Source organism: Falco punctatus (assembly GCF_963210335.1).
Source record: "Falco punctatus genome assembly, chromosome: 6".
NCBI lineage: Eukaryota > Metazoa > Chordata > Aves > Falconiformes > Falconidae > Falco > Falco punctatus.
Genome location: NC_137585.1, coordinates 76,331,268 through 76,343,526, shown reverse-complemented (window position 1 = coordinate 76,343,526; position 12,259 = coordinate 76,331,268). Strand labels below are relative to the sequence as shown.

Below are 12,259 nucleotides of genomic sequence, written 5' to 3'. Positions count from 1 at the left end.
CACTTATGTACTACACACTGCAGCTATAACTGCAGCAACGAGCTTCCTCTGACCTAATACTTTGTAAAAATCAGTACCCACTGCAAAATCAGAAGATCTGGTGTTGTGTTCTGCTTCTGTGGACCCTGATTTTTATTCTGCGTGCACATGGCCCTTTGTACACAGCATGCACATTTGCTACAGAGTCAGGTGCTATGGCAATTTCAAAATTGTATTTTCTTCTGAATTAACAAGACATATGTGCTCTACCTTATGTGAGTGAAAGCTGGCAGGGATTCAAAGATACAGTCACTCATCCCTGGGGATTCCCTGTAAATGCTTGTCTTGGTGAGCTGGGCTGCTACAGCCGTTATCCAAGGAAGTGGCACTCCAGATGGATTACCTCTGTGGACGTCAGCGGTACAATTGGATTAAGTAAGCTGTCTGCACACCTGCTTATTTCACTTACAGGCTCCTGGCATTAAATGACCCAGACATGTCCTAAAATATTTTTCCTCACCATTAGACTCAGCCACCAACTTGCATTTCCAGGTGAAGAGGGCAGCATGACCTGCAGCCCCCAGTGCTGAGGTCAGCAGAGGAGCACAGAATAGGTAGGATGTGGGGACAGGTGGCCGGAGCTCTGTCACCTGGTACAATCTCCAGCATTCAAAAGCAACACGCATAGAGTCTGGGTCAAGAATGGCATCCCAAATATTTAACAACCCTTTTCAGAAGGCGGATGAATAACCTTCCTGTAAACAATTAACTGAAGGATGCTTTACTGAAGACACACAGGCCAACACTTCTTCCTGTTCTTCTCTTCTGTAGCATTTCCCTTTCTTCCATAGTGTTTCTAAAAATGCTTAGGTTACAGAAAATCTACAGCTCTCCTTTAACAAGAACTACATCTCTAACACAGATGGTACCCCTGGTTTCTGGATTGCTTTTTTCCCCCACGAACACTTCTGCTCCCCTACTTCCTTTTTTTTGTGTCAGACTTTCTGCAAGCTTTATTGCTCTCTCTCTTTCTTGGGGGCATATCTTTCTTCCTCCAAAAGGAAGATGTATCAGGGTCTCTAATTTATCTTTTGTTCCACCAAACACTCTCTTTACTCACTTTTACTACTCTCTTTTTCTCTTCCTGACCTCCATTTCTCTGTCAGTTCTTCCTCCAATACCTGCCTTCCACTCTCTTCCAAACTAGCGAATGAACTCCTGTTTTTAATTCCTTACTGTCTTACTTCTCCTTCATTCTCTTTCCTCTGTTCCCATCTCCCTTCATTATCTATTAAGAGGAGGTCTGAAAACGTGGGGAAGCCCATTATGTTCTTTTTAAACTGCAAAACAACGCCTGTGTATTCATATTGAGGAGAGCCACTGCAGTGTATCAGATAACCATGATGCTGGGAGCAAAGAGATACTAAAAAAGTTATTGACTACATCGCTAATTCTGTAATATTAGTAATAAAATTGGATGTTAACGATTGGAAGACAATGTGCAGGTTTACGCTGAGTACACATGGACTAATCCACTTACATCCAGACAGAGTGTATCTGGCAGTTGTAGAAAGGCATGGACATTAACTGTGTGCAGCGGTAATTTTTGGATCAAATAGGAAGATAGCAGAGGTGTTAGCATCTTCTCAGAACTACCTCCCTGTCCAGTAAGAAGCCCATACAGTTCTGGGAAAGGACTTTCTCCAGAGTGACATTTGCAGAGTGATCAAGCCAGAACAGGGAGAGGTCCCAAACAAAAGATGGTTGCATGTGGGCAGAAAGTAGGCAGAAAGTTAGAAGAAAAGGGCAAAGGTGGAATCTGCAAGGTAGTGCACATGATGCTTGAACTGTGATGGAGTTTCAGGAATGGCAGGGAGGAGATGGAAAATGAGTCCGCAACTTACCACATCTTACTGAAATTATCCCCTATGTTTATGGTATTTGTTCTGGACCATAAATATGAGATCAATCAAACTGGGCTGCCACTAACACTGTGGTAAATACACAGAGTTTTGAAATAGAATAGAAAATCCGAAGAAATTTTACACTGAAAGGAATGCTAATGGCCATATGAGACAGCAAGTTGTGGCTGCAGTAGGGTTACTTCATGGTTTCATGCCTGTGAGTCAGAGAAACAGCCCAGGTAATGCAGCTGATGTTCTGAGTAAGACTGAACATCTTCCATCATTGAACACCTGAAGTCTGGCCTCAGCCAACCTGGAAGCAAATTCAGGTGCTCTGAAACCAAGTGCCTACTAGAGCTCCCCTGTGGGACATCATCACATCGCAGATACAGAAGGTAGATGTCACCATTTCTGATGCTGTATTGGGAATACAAGTGATGCTGTAAGAGGACTCTCTTATTTTTCATTTCCATCAGCTGGGCCCAAATCAGAATGAGCGCTGCTGCTGGGTGTTCTGCCAAGGCAGCTCTCTGTGGCCATGGTTGTATCTCAGAGCCTGTGCTCAAAGTGATGCTGTTTGTTCAGGCAGATCTGAAGTCACCTGCCCCACTCAGGAAGCAGGGAGGGCTCAGCCATCCCATGCACACAAGGACTTTGCCGGTTTGGGCTGCGTGCAAGCACTTACAGCAAAGCAACCTGCACCCATCTCACCAGCACAGGCGCTGCGGGACTTGAGCGCCTACAGTTTCAAAAATACAAACAGCTAATGAGACTTTCTGTTTCCTGCTTTCAAGTCTGTAGGTGAAACAGAATGACACATTTGTGAAGACTTCGAGGGAAAGCCAAAGCAGAATAAATAGCTGTTACCAGTGGTCTTAAAAGGAAAAAAAAAAAAAAAAAAGAAGATATTTTTAGCAATTTGAATGTTTCTTGCTTCTACCAAGAAGTACTGTATCATTGACGTCAATTGTACTCTTTTTTTAAAAAAAACTTTCACCGTGTCCCTGTCAAGAAACTTCTAAAAATGCCTGACTTCTGATCTTACCCGTGGGAAGTAACAGGATTAGAACCATCTCTATTACTGTCTCCCTACAGCTAATTGTGTGAAAAATTACTTCAGCATAAGCAAAACTGATCAACTATTCAAGTACTACACTTCAAGATCAAACATGAATATGGGTTAACATGAGAGAGCGCTCTGAAGTTTATATGAATATGCCCCACAGTGGATGTCAAAACATTTTATAAACCAAACTTGAGTAGTGCATCCAGAGCCACAGTGCCCCAAAATGCCTTCATCTTCTGATTCAGACTCTCATGATTCTCTCTAGTCTCCTGGCTGCTTTAGGCAGAGCATTGCCAGCAGTCAAGGGGGTGATCCTCTTCCTCTCAGTCCTGGTGAGACACAGCTAGAGTGCTGGGCCTGGTTCTGGGCTCCTCAATACAAGAGTAACATGGGCATACTGGGGCAAGTCCAGTGAAGGGCCACAAAGATGCTGAAAGAACTGGAGCATCTCTCCCATGAGAAAAGGCTGAGAGAACTGGGACTGTTCAGCCTGGAGAAGAGAGAGTTAAGGGGGATCTCATCAATGTGTATAAATACTGATGGGGGAGAGCAAAGAAGATGGAGTCAAGCTCTTCTCAGTGGTGTCTAGTGACAGAACAAGAAGCAATGCGCACAGAAAATCACGTATCGATATTGGAAAAAGCCCCAAAATTGTATACTTTGAGGGTGACTGAGCACTTGCACATGTTGCCCACAGAAGTTGCGGGGACTCTGTCCTTGGAGATATTCAAAACTTGGCTGAACACAGCAGACTACCCTGCTTTTGAACAGGAGGCTGGAGCAGATGATGTCCAGAGGTCCTTGCCAACCCCAGCTATTTGGTGATTTGGTGACTCTAAGATTCTGCAGCTCACAGATAATTTTTTTTTTGCATTTTTAATAGTCTAAGTTAGAAAAAGAAAGGTAGCATATAAATGGGTATCACATAAATGACAGCAAAATACTGCAAATGCTTGGCAAAGGATAAAACCATGGTATTTTTAGAGACAAATCATTTTGCCAGCTGCATTTGGCATTAAAAAGGGCTATGTTAGCTGGGTGTCATAATTTCATGGTTCTTTCTCAAGTGAACAGAAGTAATTCCAGTCCAAGCCTCCATCTGGAAACCTAAGGCTTTCCCCTATCTGAGTGGCGATTTTAAACTGGTTTTAAGCAAACAGAACTTCAAGAAAGGAGGAACATAGAAAATTTTACAAAGCCAATTGATAAAATAATAATACTTAGCCAAACCTCCACTGAAGTGGGTAGCAGTTCAAGTCAACTTTGAATCGCCTGATGCTGGCAGTGAGCAGCCTCCCACTGCCTCCCTGTATCTCCTCTCAAGCATCTCAAGGACACTTCTTCCTTACTTAGTCATGGTGACAGCAGTGACTTTCTGACCCTCTGGGACTCCAGACCAGCAGACACAGAGAAGTGAGTAACAACAGTCATGGAGTATGCCACATCTGGCAGGTGGTTTGCTTAGTGCTCTGAACATGTTTCGCCGTGAGCTCTATGTACGCAACCAACACAGTAAACTTCTTTGGCAGGTATGTGCTGGACATCTTCATAGAGAGTGGAAGCCATCAAAACAGTGTTAAGTGGCATCAATGGACCTTTGATCATGTTTTAATGTAGTGTTTCTCAGCCTATTGAATGGAAGACCACTGAATCTGAAAAGAATCCACAGACCATCCTGTACAGTGTTGCTGTAACTATTCCTTTGCAAGTCAGCTAAAAGCTGGTTGCATTGTGAATGCCCAACTATTGATTTTCTTCTGCACCATTCTGTTTGCTTCCTTGCGTATACACCAATTTTGTTGTAGAAGGCTGGTTTCGTAAGTCTACCTTGTGTTTTTACAAACAGATGAAAAAAAGTACACTATGCTGCAAAGGAAGTTGTTCTTGGGCTGATGGTTTCAATGACCCCTGCAATCAGGGAGGGGCATCTACCTATTGCATGGGGGCTCAACACATTCTGAGTTCTACTTCAGAGCAACAAACAAAAGAGTCAACATTTGGATTCTTCATTCATGATCTGATGTGACTAGTCAAAACTCCAAAATAAAGAAACAGGCCTTGAAAGCCATGAATTCTTAAAAAGAAGATTGTTTGTTTGGGTTTTTAATTATTATTTGGCCATACACACTCTATGTGAAGCAACCAGCTTTTCCAACTCTCCTGAAATTATTCGGAAAGAGGAACTGACCTTTTACTGCTGCAGAAATCCTTGCCATTACACACACTTGCCACATCTTTCACTTTGGTGTCAAACTCCTGTTTTCACCAGAAAACTGCCACTTTACCAGCAGCATACCAGTTTTTGGGTACCTGGCATTCTGGGCAACCAGCCACCTGGGTGATTCACATCCTGGGTGAATCAGTGCTGCATAGGGAAGCCATCCTCAAGCCATCCTCCCAGCTATGAATGCCAAACAGCTTCCTTAACAGCTCTCATTGCCAGCTCCTGTTACAAGAAGTGGGCATTTGAGGCACAAAGGGGACTTCTCCCCATACCCAGTCAATACTTGTGAGAGGCTTGGTATTTATTGTTTTACAGCTAAACTGGCTCCAGCTCCCACTGCAATCCATGGCGTGCAAAAGGAATTGCAAGAATTGTTTTGTTGTTCTTAAAATGTAAAAAATAACCCCTTGGCTGTCATTCTTCTGGAGTTTTCCACTATCTGAACCATTCAAAAAGTTCTGTATAACCATTTAGTATATGCATAGTATTTTTCTGTATGTGCATAATGCATATTTCTTTCTTTCTCTATGTGTAAAGAATCAAAAAACAAAGTAGCACTTAAGCCATATCTATATTAGCCCCTACCAACCAATTCCATATTTCTCATTATTTAGTTTTATTTTGTGCAACAGCCTGTGCCATCTAGTCGCTTGTTTTTTGTGAGCTATTGATGCCCCAGGTACTGTCCCTGCTGTGATGGATGTCAGCTATCTATAGGCAAAGTGCGAGCATTGATTTGTGTGCAGATGAATGAGCTGTGCAGGAGGGGGGATCGTTGGCAGTGTGTCTGTGCAAGGTGTAGAGACTTCCCTGTGAGAGCTTTCCATGTGCATGGCATGTACAGTAGTGCAGATCCCAGTCTCAGAAACCTGCAAGGCCTGGCTGCAGCCTTCCACCCCATGGTTAGTGGGGCAATACTTCTTCCTTTTTTTCCCTCCTTGCCTCTTCATGTGATCCACATTTGAGGTGAAACCAGCTAACCAATCTGCTACACTACATCAAGGTCCCATATCCCCAACATACAAGGGTCAAGTCTATATGCACATATGAAAACAAGCTCTCCTACCCTTTCTGGACACATACCTATTGAGGATTCCTGCCTCTCCGTGTAGGGATGTAGGTTTTTATGTAGGTTTTGCTCACCAAGCTCTTCCACGTCAGCTTCAGGCTGATTTAGCCAATCCCTAATTAATCCCTGGCATCCAAAGGACGCAACTGTGCCCTGCAAGGATGAGGCCTCCACAAGGAGGGTCTCATGGACATGTGTTTGCATTGTTGGTGTTTGTTAAGGACCATCAGATCTAATGCATTCCGACATCCCACAGTAAGTCTTTTTAGCAAAGTCCCCCTTGGTTTGCATAGCACTGCAGAGTGACATTCTTCTGATGAAAGCCTTAGAGGGTTCTGCAAGAGGGGCAATTGCTGAATTGTTCACCTGTGATGGGCTTAGGAGGGGATGATTCCCATGGGCTGGGCTGTCTGGGTTCCTCTGATCACCTTCTGGCCTTGTTGTGTATTTGGGTTAGCAGTTAACCAGATTTCCCCACAGTATTAGCTGGGAATTGTCAGCTAAGGGAAGTCCAAGCTTCCTGACCATCATTAAAACACTGAACTGTTAGCTGCCATTCTAGCCCAGGGCTGAAGAAAGCCAGCTGGCTTCACTAGCAGAAATATTCTAATGTGAGGAAGGAAGTGGCCTAAGCTCAGGTCTTGACCCTCTAGGTAGCACATATGCTACCAACATTTGAATGCCTGAGGCTGTTTTCTCCTATGTGCTTTGAAGATCTCTTAGCAGGTCTTAAGGTCTTGCATCTCCCTCGATTCCATGTCAAGCTGCTCCAGTGTAAGACAACATCTCATTTCTGAGAAACCTTTTGGCACAGTAACCCATGTTGCATGCTCAAGAGATCCCTGAAGCTGTGTCCTGGTTTCAGCTGGGATAGAGTTAATTTTCTTCTCCGTAGCTAGTGCAGGGCTGTGCTTTGGATTTGCTGTGAGAATAATGTTTATAACACAGAGACGTTTGTGGTCGTTGCTAGGTAATATTGATATTAAGTCAAGGACTTTGCACTTTCTCAGTCCCTGCCAGCGAGAGGGCTGGGGAGCCATGGGAAATTGAGAGGGGACACAGCCAGGACAGCTGCCCGAACCAGCCAAAGGGATATTCCATACCATAGCACGTCATGCTCAGTATATAAGCTGGGGGAAGAAGAGGGAACAGGGGATGTTTGCTGTTATGGTGTTTGTCTTACCAAGTAACTGTTACGTATGATGGAGCCCCGTTTGCCTGGAGACGGCTGAGCACCTGCCTGCTGATAGGTAGTGAATTAATTCCTTGCTTTGCTCTGCTTCTGTGTGTGGCTTTTGTTTTACCTATTAAATTGTCTTTATCTGAACCCACAAATTTTCTCACTTTTACTCTTCTGATTCTCTCCCCAGCTGCATGGGGCTTGCAAACCATGATAAGCTGCGAGACCGGAGTTTTAGTCAATATTAAGATGTTTGCAAAATTGTGTAATTATGGAATCAGCTAAGAAGAGAGGTTACCACACCCAGGCAGAACAGCCAGGCAATGCATCGACACAGCAAGAAAGGTCTGTGCTGGCCAGCCCAGGACATGGCATTGGTTAGCCTTATGTTCCTGTCAGTATGCAGAACATCTCAAGACCAACTCAAATACTTAACACCATCAGAAATCTCCAAAAGCACCAGAAAACCTATCCACACACACTGTTTACATCAGCAAGTGTAGTGGGTTGGAAATTGAAACTGCCAGCCTTCTCATGGAGAGACTCTCCAAAGATCTCACCACTAACTTTGACTGATGCTGTTGCCTTCAGAAAGGCTGCAGAAAACATTTCCTGGAAATCTAAAGGAGTGTATTTGACTTTTACTGATGCAGGAAATCTTGTTTATTTCCTGGAATGCCATATGTAATGTCCAGAATTTGCCATTGTCACTGACTTTTCCTTATTGTTCTTTGCTTTACGGATAGTCATCTGGATTCATGTATTTATGCAGACTGTAAGCATCTACAGGAAATTACCCCAGTCCCTTTGTAGTCAATAGAGTCGATCATGATTGAGATCATCCTAAAGTAGAAGTTTACTTCTTATCAGATTAATCACACCACTGCACTAATTAACTGGCACTGACTAGATCACCATTGGCTCTAGTGGGATCATAGACGGTTGACCATATGTGGACACATACAAATCCCATTGAGATTTCCCTATTTTCATCACAGGTTTTTACTGGGCACACTGTCAAAGCTGACAAGAGAGAACCTCTACTTCACCTGTTTGCAATGCACACTGTCTCTTGTCTTTCCTTGACTTTCAAGCCGTGTTCCCTTCACAACAGTTTGGCCCTCTGTCTGCATGACTGGGCTGTCTTGGACTTGGTGAAGGTAGACCTCATTGTCTTTTCCATTGTGGTGGAACAAGACAAGGTCTGCTGCAGTCTTTGAACGATATTCTCTTTCTGTTGTTTTCCTCGGCTCCAGCTGACCTTCGTGCTTCCTTTTCATTCCTCACCCTCCAGCCTCAAGCCTACTGCGGCTCCTGGAGTCATTTGTGACCCAGCTGCATCTGTTGGTGTGCACAGGTGTCAATGCCCATTGATGTATCAGTTTTCTTTAATGTAAATTCTGTCTGTGTTTCCTTGCATATGTTTTGCCATGTTGATGTTAAACGTGGGGTTTGATGCTTCAGCTTCAGTGGGGCCACAACTGCAGCTGAGTAACACACATGCAGTTGTCTGTGGTTGAACTCGATGACATGGTTGGACTCAGTGATCTTAAAGGTCTTTTCCAAACTAAATGATTCTATGCAGTGTAGCAGCCATTCCTCCTCTTATACCTCATGTGCTTCTCTCTTGAGTCTGAGGGGACCACGAGGGAGATTTCAGCCTATACCATCGGTTTGCAGGCAGTGCTCTGTGGGCAGCAAGGCCGTCCAAAGCAATCTGTAGCTCCCCTGGAGTCATGTCTCATTTGCTGTGTTTACAATTCAGAATTCTGTAAGGAATCGGGCTATCTGGATTATTGAGTGTTAAGACAGCAGCCTAGGTTACACTGTTGGAGTACTGTTACTTTACATGTATGATGTTGGCAAATACAGGCCCATATATTTGGCCATGATGTAGAACAATAAGGAATCAGGCAGAGAGCTCATTTTAGTCTCCTGACCCTTTCACACCCATTTCTACTGACTCATCTTCCTCTGCTTTCCAGCAGTCATTCTTTGCGTTCTCCACCATATTTATCACTCTTTTTTTCAATGCAGTTTCCCATTTGATTTCCTTTTACAGAAACATGTGTACCCTGACATCATAGATAACTACCACAATTCCAGCTGTCTGAGCACTGATTTTTCTGTCTCTGAACTTGTGAACCATATTAAAAATTCAGGATTTATTGCAGTTGTTTCAGGAATTCCTAACAGACAGATGAGCATGATTTCAGAGGAAATAATTCTTCTGTAGTCATCCTGTCCTGTATTCCCCTTGGCACTCCTTGGGCTTGAGAATATTAAAAGTGGAAGAAAAATGGCTCACAGTTAAAGCAGATTAATGAAACTGCATGTCTTTTTGGCACACATGGAAACCACATGCAATTGAATACCAGTACCTTCTCATTAGTGCTAAGCAAATCTATTTTGAGATTATTCCTCTTGGAGGAACTGTGTGAACACCACAGCCAGCCTCCTAAACCCATAAAGATATTTCACTACTTATCACTTGCTTTCATGGTACTGGTAGACAGGTTTGCAATCACCTTGGATTGCCTCCAGAGAGTGTGGCAGGGCAGTGTATGCCCATATCAAAGGGTTAATTCTGTGTGTGACTGTTGTATTGGGTTGCAGACAGCTCCTCAGCTGGGGAAGGTGACTGGCACTTCGCTAAATGACTGTCACAGGTGTCCTTCAGCAGGTAAGGGAGGACAATTGTCTCTCCTCCGTTGGCCTGCTCCTGTGGGACATGGTTTTCCCTGGTCTTGTAGGGAGGATCAGGAGTAAACCTCAGGGTGGAAGCAGCAGCATCCCATTCCCAGGCTTGTGTTCCCCTCTTGCCAGGTGATCGTTGGGAAGGTAGGAAGCTCAAGTCCAACCAGAGCACTGAAAAAGCCCACCTAAGTGCCCAGGAGGTATGGTCAGGAGATCTTGGGTGCTGACTTGAGGTCTTGGGCTGGCTCTTTGAGAGAACCACCGGCAAGAGCTTTGAGCACATGAGCACCATATCTAGAGCCAGCCACTAACAGACTGAATGTGTCAGCCACGTGCTCATTCTGCCTTGCAGTGATTTGCTGAAATGAGGGCTTTTCTCAGGGAATGAACCCACATTTCTAGGGCAATTCCAAGTGAATAGTTCTGTGCCTGCTCTCTCCCGGAGGAACGAGGAGCTCTTTTCCTCAAGTGTTTTCTACTGATGAGCCTAAATTACTCCTCTCTGAGCCCTCTGTGGCCATCACAGAACTGACAGCTGCCTCCAAGACTGGATCAGACTTGATTTGATTGAGTTGAGGGGAGAGGGAAGGAGGACCCGAACTGCACGTGTGCTGCGTGACACCTTACCTGACTGCTCTGTTAAGGGATGTTCCATCAGCTGCACAATCCCCTCTATCCCTGCTAGTTCAGAGTTAACATGAACAATTCTGTGCCATATAATCACCTCATTTACTGCAGCAGAGGCATTCCCTAGGTCTGACTGTGCCGACGAGATGATATTCAAAACACACAGTTAGGTGGGATCTCTGTGATACTTGGCACAGGAATTGCCAAGGGAATGCTCTTTGGTTTTGTCAACAAAAAAATCGGAGTTTACTGAAATGAATTTATTTCATCAAATTTGTAACTATCATAAATAACCGTTTTGATCAGAAAAATTATCATCAATCAAAGCTATGTCTAATTTCTACATGTGGTTTATATCAAGTGCTTGAAAAATGATTGCTTTTCAGCTAGAAATTAATTTGAGGCGTGTGATAGATTTGAAATGTTGATTAGCGCAAAGGTAGCAGGTGCCTCTTTGCCCTTGCTGTACCCTGCTCTGTTAACTGCAATGGTTCAGGCTTTCTGCTGTTTCTACAGACTGAATTAACACCACCTTACCCCACTGAGGCAAGATTCTGAAAAGGGGAGCATGGAAAGAAGAAGCCATCCTTTGTTGCTCATGGTGGGGGTGGACAGAGGCGCTTCTGGGAGGTGGGAGTATGGACACTGCTGGGCAGATCTGGGGCTCCAGTTTTTCTTGCAAAGAGAAGAGGGTGTTTTATCCTCTCCTTCACTGTCCCCTGTCCCACTCCACATTCACTGTTGTAACTGCTGACAGGTAAATGGAGGAAAACAGTAGTGAGTTTGAATCTCCACTTTTGGGCTATATTGGCATGACTCAGTACTATCAGTGACATCTGTATTGTTTGGTGATTACAGCTGCAGATGTCTTACCAGTTTCTGTTTAGATTTACTTTTAATCATAATGGGTATCTTGTCTGACAAGGGTCCCAGTGGCTGTGTATGGCACATTTGAGCTTTCTGTGCTAAAAAAGAACAAAGACAGCAGAGAAACAAAGAGCAGGGAGACAAACCCAGGACAGGGCAAGGGAGACACCAGCAACCGTATTAGGCCAAACTGCAAGGAGAAGAAAGTCAGTCCTTGGACACAGCAATCACTATGGAGTTGAATAAGGCTCATGTAGGAGACATTTGCTGAATGTGGTGGCCATCCCAGTATTCACCTCATCTTGCACTTTTAAATCAATCTCCCAAGAGTTAAGCTTTTGTATTGTTGTCAGACTGATCATCAGATATGTGTGTGTTGTATTACTAAGCCGTCTTTGTGCTGCCTATGAAACATCACCAGGCTGCATCCCTTCCTAAGAGGGGAGGATTTTCAATTGGTTTGACTTCTCAGGGCTGGATTATTGCAATTCTTTGTTTGCAGGAGTTACCGACTGTGTTATCTCCTGAATGCAGCTGATTCAGGATGCAGCAGCTCACAGTCTTCTGGGCGCTTTGTTGTTTCAACATAATGTTCCCATTTTAAAGTCTCTGTGCTGGCTTCTGGTGAAATTTTGTGTCAAGTTTG

At 44.1% G+C, this 12,259-nt stretch overlaps 1 protein-coding gene across 5 annotated transcripts in view; it reads right to left on the bottom strand.

The window, feature by feature from the left end:
- LHFPL3 (LHFPL tetraspan subfamily member 3) overlaps positions 1-12,259 on the bottom strand; it is a 323,142-nt gene that overhangs the window by 280,038 nt on the left and 30,845 nt on the right. For all 5 annotated transcript variants that reach the window (XM_080392001.1, XM_080392003.1, XM_080392000.1 and 2 more), the window contains exon 1: positions 1-12,259. This exon is cut by the window's left edge and continues 26,903 nt beyond it; it is cut by the window's right edge and continues 30,845 nt beyond it. The gene's annotated coding sequence lies outside the window, so the exon portion shown is untranslated.